Source organism: Trichomycterus rosablanca, chromosome 15 (assembly GCF_030014385.1).
Source record: "Trichomycterus rosablanca isolate fTriRos1 chromosome 15, fTriRos1.hap1, whole genome shotgun sequence".
NCBI classification, from domain to species: domain Eukaryota; kingdom Metazoa; phylum Chordata; class Actinopteri; order Siluriformes; family Trichomycteridae; genus Trichomycterus; species Trichomycterus rosablanca.
Genome location: NC_086002.1, coordinates 2960930 through 2970508, shown reverse-complemented (window position 1 = coordinate 2970508; position 9579 = coordinate 2960930).

Here is a 9579-nt window from a genome sequence, read left to right as displayed (position 1 = left end):
TCAGTTATTTTGTCCAACCCCTGTATATATTAGTGATGGGAATTATGGCTCTTTGAAGGGAGTCGGATCTTTTGGCTCGGTTCCTTTTAAAGAGTTGTTCCAAAAATGGCTCTTCGTTCTTCGGGAGGCGCTACTAGGTAAACTATAAGACACCCCCGATATTAATATAAAATGTTGCTACCTTGCCTTAAATGTATTTCTAATTCAACAACACTTAAATGAGAAAAAAATATTTATTTCAAAAGGAAAAAAAAACTACAGGGAAGAGACATACTGTGGTTGCATTTCATTAAGTTTCAGAAAAATCCTCTTTTGTGCAGAGATGCGACTGTTTGTTTCTGCTTTAAAACATAAGCACAATGAAATAACCAGATTTAACACAATTAAACAAGTTTATAGTTTATTTCTCAATTATTTGTCACTATACTACTAGCTCTAGCTCTCTGTGTGTGTGTGTGTGTGTGTGTGTGTATGAGTATGCATGCGTGCGAGTGTGTGTTTATGTGTGTGGTGTTAGTGTAGTGAACGTAAGTGTGTGTGTGTGTGTGTGTCTCGCTCGCTCTCCGTGAAACTGAAAGTGCAGCTCTTATTACGAGTTATGATTAATTCCAAGCCCGGAGTGGCTAATCGGGAGGATTCCCGATGGGCCGGTTCATTTCAGTCTCGAGTTTGGGCCAGTTGGATGGAAAAAATAATTTTGACATTTATCTGTCACTTATGTAATCTTCTTCTTACGTTCATTCATTCATCTGACAGCGCAGCCCCTACCTACATCGCAGTAGATCAGATGGGTTCTACCATCTGAGGGAATCCCCCCCTCCCAAATGTTTCAGTTGGTTTGGCCCACGAGTCGTCTTTTCTTGAGCGCCGGTAAAAGTAAACTTACAACAGAATAGCGCAAACCATCAGTCAATGGTGATTTTCGCAAATCATCAGTCGGTGGTTTTTTAAGAACCCAGTACACAGCATTAATCACAAATATCCAGTTTCAAGCTGAAAATAATAAACATAATTTGAAGTGTAATATATTAAATAGCCTAACTCATTAATGGAATGTTTTTTGTTCCGACGCTGCTGTACTGATGATCCATGACTACTGAAGGGACAGGAAGTCTAACAGAGTTATTTAAACTAACATAGTTATTAGTAATGTAAAATATAACGTAGAGAATATACATGATATATGTTAAATTGTTCAGACATTCAGAAAGATGGCAGACTAATTTATTTTAACAAATGGAGACAAATAGCCTAAATCACTATCAATTTTACACCATCATAATATAGGCTAAAAAAAACTTCAAGCATGTTATGTTATTCAGCAAAATAAGCTAACCCTTAATGAATTTTTTTTTTAGCCAGTCTGATCCTGCTGGTGAACCGAGTAGGCATGGAGAGGCCAGGACTACAGAGACAGGTAGAGAGGATAAAAATGACCAAAAAAAACTATTTTATGTAACAAGTTGCACACAGAACAGATGTGATGGATAGATTCTAAATGATACCCAGTACCCAGATATTCAGAATGCTGAAAATGCATTAAAATCAGCCCAAATGAAATAGGTAAACAGGAACTCTTGGAGGCCTTAATATTAATGTACACAGAGAAGGAAATTCTCATGTCTATAGACAATCACACCGTTATTAATAAAGTTGCAGAAACCAGTGCACTGCTTAGGAGGTTTTTGATGCTGTAGGTAGCCTATACTAAATATGCGTGTAGTGAAATTACTTAAGAGTTTAGTGTAAACCTAACAATAGAGCACCTCTCTGGCCTGTGGTAGCCTAGTGGGTAGGGCTTTGGGCTATCAACCGGAAGATTGGCGGTTCAAATCCAGGCTCTGCTATGTAGCCACTGTTGGGTCCTTGAGCAAGGCCCTTAACCCTGTCTGCTCCAGGGCCGCCGTAAGTTGGCTGACCCTGCGCTCTGACCCCAGCTTCCAAACAAGCTGGGATATGCGAAGAAAGAATTTCATTGTACTGTACATCTGTATATGTATATATGACAAATAAAGGATATCTTTCTTTCTTTTCTCTGTGGGGAAGACAAATGCAATTTTAATTTCAAATTATTTTTATTTCAACTTATTGCTCCTGTACAAATGTAAATACGTTTTCATCTTTATAACATTTTTTACCTTTTAAATCTTTATCTGAGTCAAGTGTTTTCTGTTAACTTACCAACATATACCTGAACTTATACCCAGTAAAAAGGCATTGTAAGAGCTAGCTGCTGTTTTATTTATTGAAATTCCTCCTCCATGGAAAAAGTGGGCCGGGTTTGGGAATGAAACTCCCGGGCTGAAAAAGGGTCCCACTCCGGCCCTGATTAATTCCCTCTACTGATGCAAAGCTGAATGGGTGGATTACAGTCGATAAGAACCGGAATCGGATCGTTCACAAACGACTCATCACTAGTATATATGCAGTTACCACTGACCATTTCAGTAAGTGCGCCTGTTTAGCGGAGCAGCCTTGTGATGTCAGGAACGAGATCAGTGAGATTCAAACTCAGATCTGCTCTGACAAAAGCGTTTCGGAAATTTCGAGATGGAAACCGCGAACTTGAAGTATAGACGTAATGAAGTACGGTGTCTGCGTAGCCCCGAATATTTATAAAAACACATTCGTTTTAATTAAACTGAGTTTATTAAAACAGAATTATAAGAACTTTGAAACAGATTTTATTAGTAATTTACACATTTTGTTTCATATTTTTTTATTCATAATTATTAAATTATTTATTTTTTCGGTGCATGTAATTACTTTTCCGAGATTATCTGGCGTACCACCTCGTGCTGCTTCACGTACCACCAGTGGTACGCGTACCACAGTTTGAGAACCACTGCATTAGAGGAACAGAAGTGAATAATGTTGCGCTCTGTGCTCGTTATGTTCCTCCACTCCTTGTTCTAACGCCTTGAACAGACAGCAGGAGTCGCTGTGCAACAGCAACGGTCTCACTGCTCTGCTTTGACAATGAAGTCACAATAAAACTTTTTTTAGACTGATTTTTACTGGGAGAAAGCAAACACGTTAAAGATGGAGAATATCTTAATTACATTTTTGCATTTGCCTATTGACTTTTATTGGCTGTTCTCATTTATCTCTTACCGACGTGTCGTTTCTGCAATCAGCAGGTTCTAACATTTATTAACCTGTTTGTAATGGGGAGGACAGATGTAGCTGCGTAGTCCCACCGATTCTGCATCACCTCATGGTTTATAAAGAACGTTTCTGGGACTGAGGCGTCAATTCAGCCACTGCGTTGAAGTTGAAGAAAGGAGATTGTCTTCATCATCCTCATCATCATCATTCATTTCTCTGTTTTCCACCATGAAGCTTGTTGGTGCTGCGTTGGTTCTGCTGGCCATCAGTGGCTGTTCAGCTGAAGTCGTGCAAGATTTTATTGTGAGTTGCGATACATTTTTTGCTGACCCAAATGGAACCAGATCTCCACCAACTAGATTTAATGAGCCTCAGTACAAGCAAATCTGCCAGACTCTGAACGATAACGTTGAATATGCTACATATTACGACACAAACAACAAGATCCCGGTGTACTCAGCCTACAGGTTTAAGGGTGTTGGTAACTGTGAAAAGAGGAGTCCATGGTTTATTGAACCTCAGGTACGTATGATTTACATCACTATGTAACAACTTCTTATTCTAGTTCTATTACAAACAATGCTTAATAAAATAATAGTCTGATATATAAAGACATGATAAGAATTTACATGATTGCAATACTCAACTGGGGCTTAATGCTAATTAAACAATCTTATATATTAAACAGGTATTTAAGCACTTTAAAATATATATTTCAGCTGAGAAACATATTTAAAATGTACTGTGTTGTCTTGATTTGGTAAAAAAAAAAAGTATAATTCTAAGCATAAATAAAAGAATTAGCTTTTTGCAGCATTGTGGTTCTATTTTAGCTCATTCATTTTTGGAAAACCATCTTCAAATTCCTGTGGTCAATCTGATAAACTCGCAATGTTTTTTTAAAATCCTGGATTGCAATTAATGTGCTTTCCCTGTGCACATCTGGTTTTGTTTAAATTGTAGGTCATTTATGATCAACGTCTCCTGTTTGAGATGCAACCACAGATTTTGTTCTCCTCATAATTTCTTTTACCTTTTTACCCAAATGTTACAGCTTTACCAGCAAAATGAAGATGGGAACATGGCAGATCAGAAAAAGCTCCCGTCCGGAAAGCTACCGTCATATGGAATCAATCAGGCTCTGGATACAGACTATGGAAACTCTGTCTACGATAAAGGGCACCTGGCTCCAGTCTCTCACACCAACACAGAGAGCTGCTCTGATGCCACCTTTACTCTCACCAACGCCGCCCCACAAGACCTTTCTTTCAATAGGGGTAAATGGCGGGTAACTGAAAAGAACGTGTCTAACATCCTCAGCACTGACTGCTTGAATGTGGGTCTGTCTGCCTACGTAGTTACTGGTGTGGTACCAGGTAATAAAACGATTAAAAATAAGACAGTGAACGTGCCCAGTTACTTCTGGACAGCCTACTGTTGCCTTGATAACAATAAGAAACCTAAAATCTCTGTTAGGTTCTGTGGCGTCAGGGGAATGTGCCATCTCTCCCTGACACCACAGGCCTTACAGAGCAGAAACGAGCTGCTCATTTAATTACCTGGGCAGCTCGTTAGGGCGAACGAGCTACAGCTGTGCCTGGTGCCTTCCCTTATTTAAGGGAAAGGTGCAGAGCTGTAGCCGTCGCACCTTCTGTGTTTGTTGGCCTTTTTCGTTTTTCTTTCTTTCAGTTTGTTTGGCACTGCGGTGCCCTTTTATGTTTGTTTATTTGTTAACTCTAGGTTGTGCCGCCGCGCTGTGCCGCCGCCGCCGTGCCGCCGCCGCCGGGCCACCGCTGTTGGGCCGCCGCCAGGCCGCCGCCGCCGCCGAGCCGCCGCCATTAGTGCCGCCGCTGTCGAGCCGCCGCCGCCACCTGGTCGCCGCCCTTAGGTCGCCGTCAGGCCGCTGCCGCCGAGCCGCCGCCGCCGTGCCGCCGCCACCTTGAGATCCATTAGGAGCGCCCAGAGGAACGCGACCCCCTCCCAGCGTAAACCACTGGTGACAGCGTCGCGTTCCGCCCTCTGGAGCGCTATCGCAAACGGCCACTTCCCAGCCACCCTGGCTGGTGACAGCGCCGTTATATTTAATCTTTAAATCCGCAAGTAAATCACACCCGGTAGATGGCATGGCGCTGACCAGCATTAACTGCTGGTGAGCGCCGTGCCATTTATCTACCGGCGGTGTTATCCCCCCTTCTTCGGCCAACAGCCGGTCGCTTCGCCTCTTTAGTGCTGGGAGCGGTTTTGCTTTCAGCGTTGCTGTGGCAGCGTGCTTAAGCTCCCAGCCTGGAGGTGAGCGACCAGAGTTCGCGCCTCGCGCTTTCCCTTTTTCCCCTTTATGTTTTTTCCCTTGTTTCTTTCAGTCTGGCGTCACCGGCTGCCTTCGGGATTCCCCGAAGTGTTTTTTGTTCTTGTTATTTCTTTATTTTATTGTATATTATGTTTATTATTTGTAAATAAAACCCTTTTAAGTTAAACCCTCTGCATCCTTGGGTCCTTCCTCCCCGAATCATAACAATCTCAGGTGGTTATTATGGAGCAAATGTAAACGAGCGTGTAAATAAAGTGTCAGTGAGTGAGCTCGAGAGTTTCCTGAAAGATAAGTATGGAAAAGGTCAGTTCCAGCTGTTTGGTACTGGATGCTATGTGAACAGTCAAGGCAGTACTGAGGACGGGTCCAGAAAAAGACCATTTAATAATAAAGATAATGATGGAGGCTCTGGTTCTGCTAAAAAGATCAAGAATTAAACACATTTGTGCACAACGTTTCGCTTCTGTTAGTTTCAGGCCAAGATTAAGACGTGATGAAATACGTGCTAGATATTTTGCTTTTGCTAGTTCCAGGACAAGATCAGGAATTGAACGTATGTGTGCTAAACGTTATGGTTTTGCTAGTTCCAGGCTAGGTTCAAGAATTATGGAAGATGATGATTATTGATTTGGATTTGCTAGTTATGGGTCAGGATCAGTAATAAGGAGATTATACTAGTTGCTCTGGTTGAGCTAGTACGTTCATCATCACCAGTTCAAACCAAATATGTTTAATGATTAAAGCTTAACAAGTTTTTCATTTTCATTTTTAATGAACGTGTGTCTATCAGTGAACTTTAATACAATCTTTTATCACCAGATTGTACTTTGATCATTTTCGTGTTTCTGGCATTTAATCAATAAAATTTCTGCAATTAATCTAAAAAGTCTTAATTTTCTTCTTGTTTTATATAGAAATATACTGATCAGCCATAACATTAAAACCACCTCCTTGTTTCTACACTCACTGTCCATGTTATCAGCTCCACTTACCATATAGAAGCACTTTGTAGTTCTACAATTACTGACTGTAGTCCATCTGTTTCTCTGCATGCTTTGTTAGCCCCCTTTCACCCTGTTCTTCAATGGTCAGGACCCCCACAGGACCACTACAGAGCAGGTATTATTTAGGTGGTGGATGATTCTCAGCACTGCAGTGACACTGACATGGTGGTGGTGTGTTAGTGTGTGTTGTGCTGGTATGAGTGGATTTTAACACCTCACTGTCACTGCTGAACTGAGAATCGTCCACCAACCAAATATATCCGGCCAACAGCGCCCCATGGGCAGCGTCCTGTGACCACTGATAAAGGTCTAGAAGATGACCGACTGGGAGAAAGCAAGCACGTTAAAAAAAAACTGTCCGTTTGTTCCTGTAGTTTCACTGTTGGACCTCACGACACGTTTTCACTGTACATCAGTGCATTTCAGGTGAGCTTGAGCCCAGAGAGGTGTGTGCAGTTTCTGGACATTGTTGACATATGTGCTACCGTGCATAATACAGTCTTTATTCCAGTGTCCAGAAGAATCCTGCACAAACACAGATAGTCCTGAAGGAGATCTTGATTACAGTTTTGCATTTGCCTTTTGACTTTTATTGGCTGTTCTCTTTTATCTCTCACCTGTTTGTAATGGGGAGGATGGACGTAGCTGCGTAGTTCCACCGATTCTGCATCACCTCATGGTTTATAAAGAAAGTTTCTGGGACTGAGGCGTCAATTCAGCCACTGCGTTGAAGCTGAAGAAAGTAAATTGTCTTGATCATCCTCTTCATCATCGTTTATTTCTCTGTTTTCCACCATGAAGCTAGTTGGTGCTGCGTTGGTTCTGCTGGCCATCAGTGACTGTTTGACTGAAGTCGTGCAAGATTTTATTGCGAGTTGCGGAGATTTTTTTGCCGACCCAAATAGAATCAGATCTCCACCAACTAGATTTACTGGTTCTCAGTACAAGCAAATCTGCCAGACTCTGAACGATAAAGTTGAATATGCTACATATTACGACACAGACAACAAGATCCCGGTGTACTCAGCCTACAAGTTTGAAGGTTTTAAAAACTGCAGTGATAGGAAAACTTCATGGTTTATTGAACCTCAGGTACGTATGATTTACAACACTGTGTAACAACTTCTTATTCTAGTTCTATTACAAACAATGCTTAATAAAATAATAGTCTAATATATAAAGACATGATAAGAATTTACATGATTGCAACACTCAACTGGGGCTTAATGCTAATTAAACAATCTTATATATGAAACAGTCACGTTGAGGCTCCTGTGTGCCATGCCCCCCTCTGTCTCCTGCCATGGCTCTCACGTGATTGGTTCCCCTTAACTGATTAGCTCCAGCTGCCCTCTATTTAAGACAGGTTTAGTCTAGTTTAGTCTTGTTAGCCTATTTTAGTCTAGTTTAGTCTTGTTAGCCTCTTTTAGTCTAGTTAGCCTTGTTTAGCCTTGTTTAGTCTAGTTAGCCTTGTTTAGTCTAGTTAGCCTTGTTTAGCCTCGTTTAGTCTAGTTAGCCTCGTTTAGTCTAGTTAGCCTCGTTTAGTCTAGTTAGCCTTGTTTAGCCTTGTTTAGTCTAGTTAGCCTCGTTTAGTCTAGTTAGCCTTGTTTAGTCTAGTTAGCCTTGTTTAGTCTTGTCAGTCTAGTTAGCCTTGTTTAGTCTTGTCAGTCTAGTTAGCCTTGTTTAGTCTCGTCAGTCTAGTTAGCCTTGTTTAGTCTCGTCAGTCTAGTTAGCCTTGTTTAGTCTTGTTTAGTCTAGTTAGCCTTGTTTAGTCTTGTTTAGTCTAGTTAGCCTTGTTTAGTCTCGTCAGCCTTGTTTAGTCTTGTTTAGTCTAGTTAGCCTTGTTTAGTCTTGTTTAGTCTAGTTAGCCTTGTTTAGTCTAGTTAGCCTTGTTTAGTCTCGTCAGTCTAGTTGGCCTTGTTTAGTCTTGTTTAGTCTAGTTAGCCTTGTTTAGCCTTGTTTAGTTATGTCAGTCTAGTTAGCATTGTTAGCCTTGTTTAGTCTGGTTAGCCTTGTTTGCTTCGTGTGTCTCGTGCTGTATTGTTAATAAATCCTTTGTTGAAATACATCTCTCTGAGTGTTTCTGCCCCTTTGTCTTGTTTTAGCCCCCTGCATTACAGAAACAGGTATTTAAGCACAGAAACCCATTTAAAATGTACTAAGTGTTTTCTTGATTTGGTAAAAAAAAAAAAAAGTCTAATTCTAAGCTAAAAAAGAATTAGCTTTTTGCAGCATTGTGGTTCAATTTTTAGTTTTTGTTTTTTTTGGCAAACCATTTTTACATTTTTGTCCATCTGAGACACTGCAATTAAAAAAAAAAAAAATCTGGATTGTAATTAATGTGATTTCCCTGTGCACATCTGGTTTTGTTTAAAATATAATCTTAGATTTCTTCTCAAATTTTCTTTTCTTTTTACCCAAATGCTACAGCTTGACCAGCAGAATGGAGATAGAAACATGGCATCTCAGGGAAAAGTACTGTCAAAGTTACGTGGAAACAATCAGGCTCTGAATACAGACTACAACAACTCTGGCTACGATAAAGGGCACCTGGCTCCAGTCTTTCACACCAACACAAAGATCTGCTCTGATGCCACTTTTACTCTCACCAACGCCGCCCCACAAAACCTTTCTTTCAATAGAGGGAAATGGCGGGTAACTGAAAAGAATGTGTCCAACATCCTCAGCACTAACTGCTTGAATGTGGGTCTGTCTGCTTACGTAGTTACTGGTGTGGTACCAGGTAATAATAGAATAAAAAACAGAGTGAACGTGTCCAGTTACTTCTGGACAGCCTACTGTTGTCTTGATAACAATAAGAAACCTCAAATCTCAGGTGGTTATTATGGAGCAAATGTAAACGAGCCTGTAAATAAAGTCAATAAAGTGTCAGTGAGTGTGCTCGAGAGTTTCCTGACAGGTGTCTATGGAAAAGGTCCGTTCCAGCTGTTTGGTACTGGAGGCTGTGTGAACAGTCAAGGCAGTACTGAGGACGGGTCCAGAAAAAGACCATTTAATAATAATGATAATGATGGAGGTTCTGGTTCTGCTAAAAAAGACCAAGATACCAAATACGTTTAATGATTAAAGCTTAACAGACTAATAAAACTCAGAAATCAGTAATGTGTTGATCAACATAATGTTTTTCATTTTCATTAT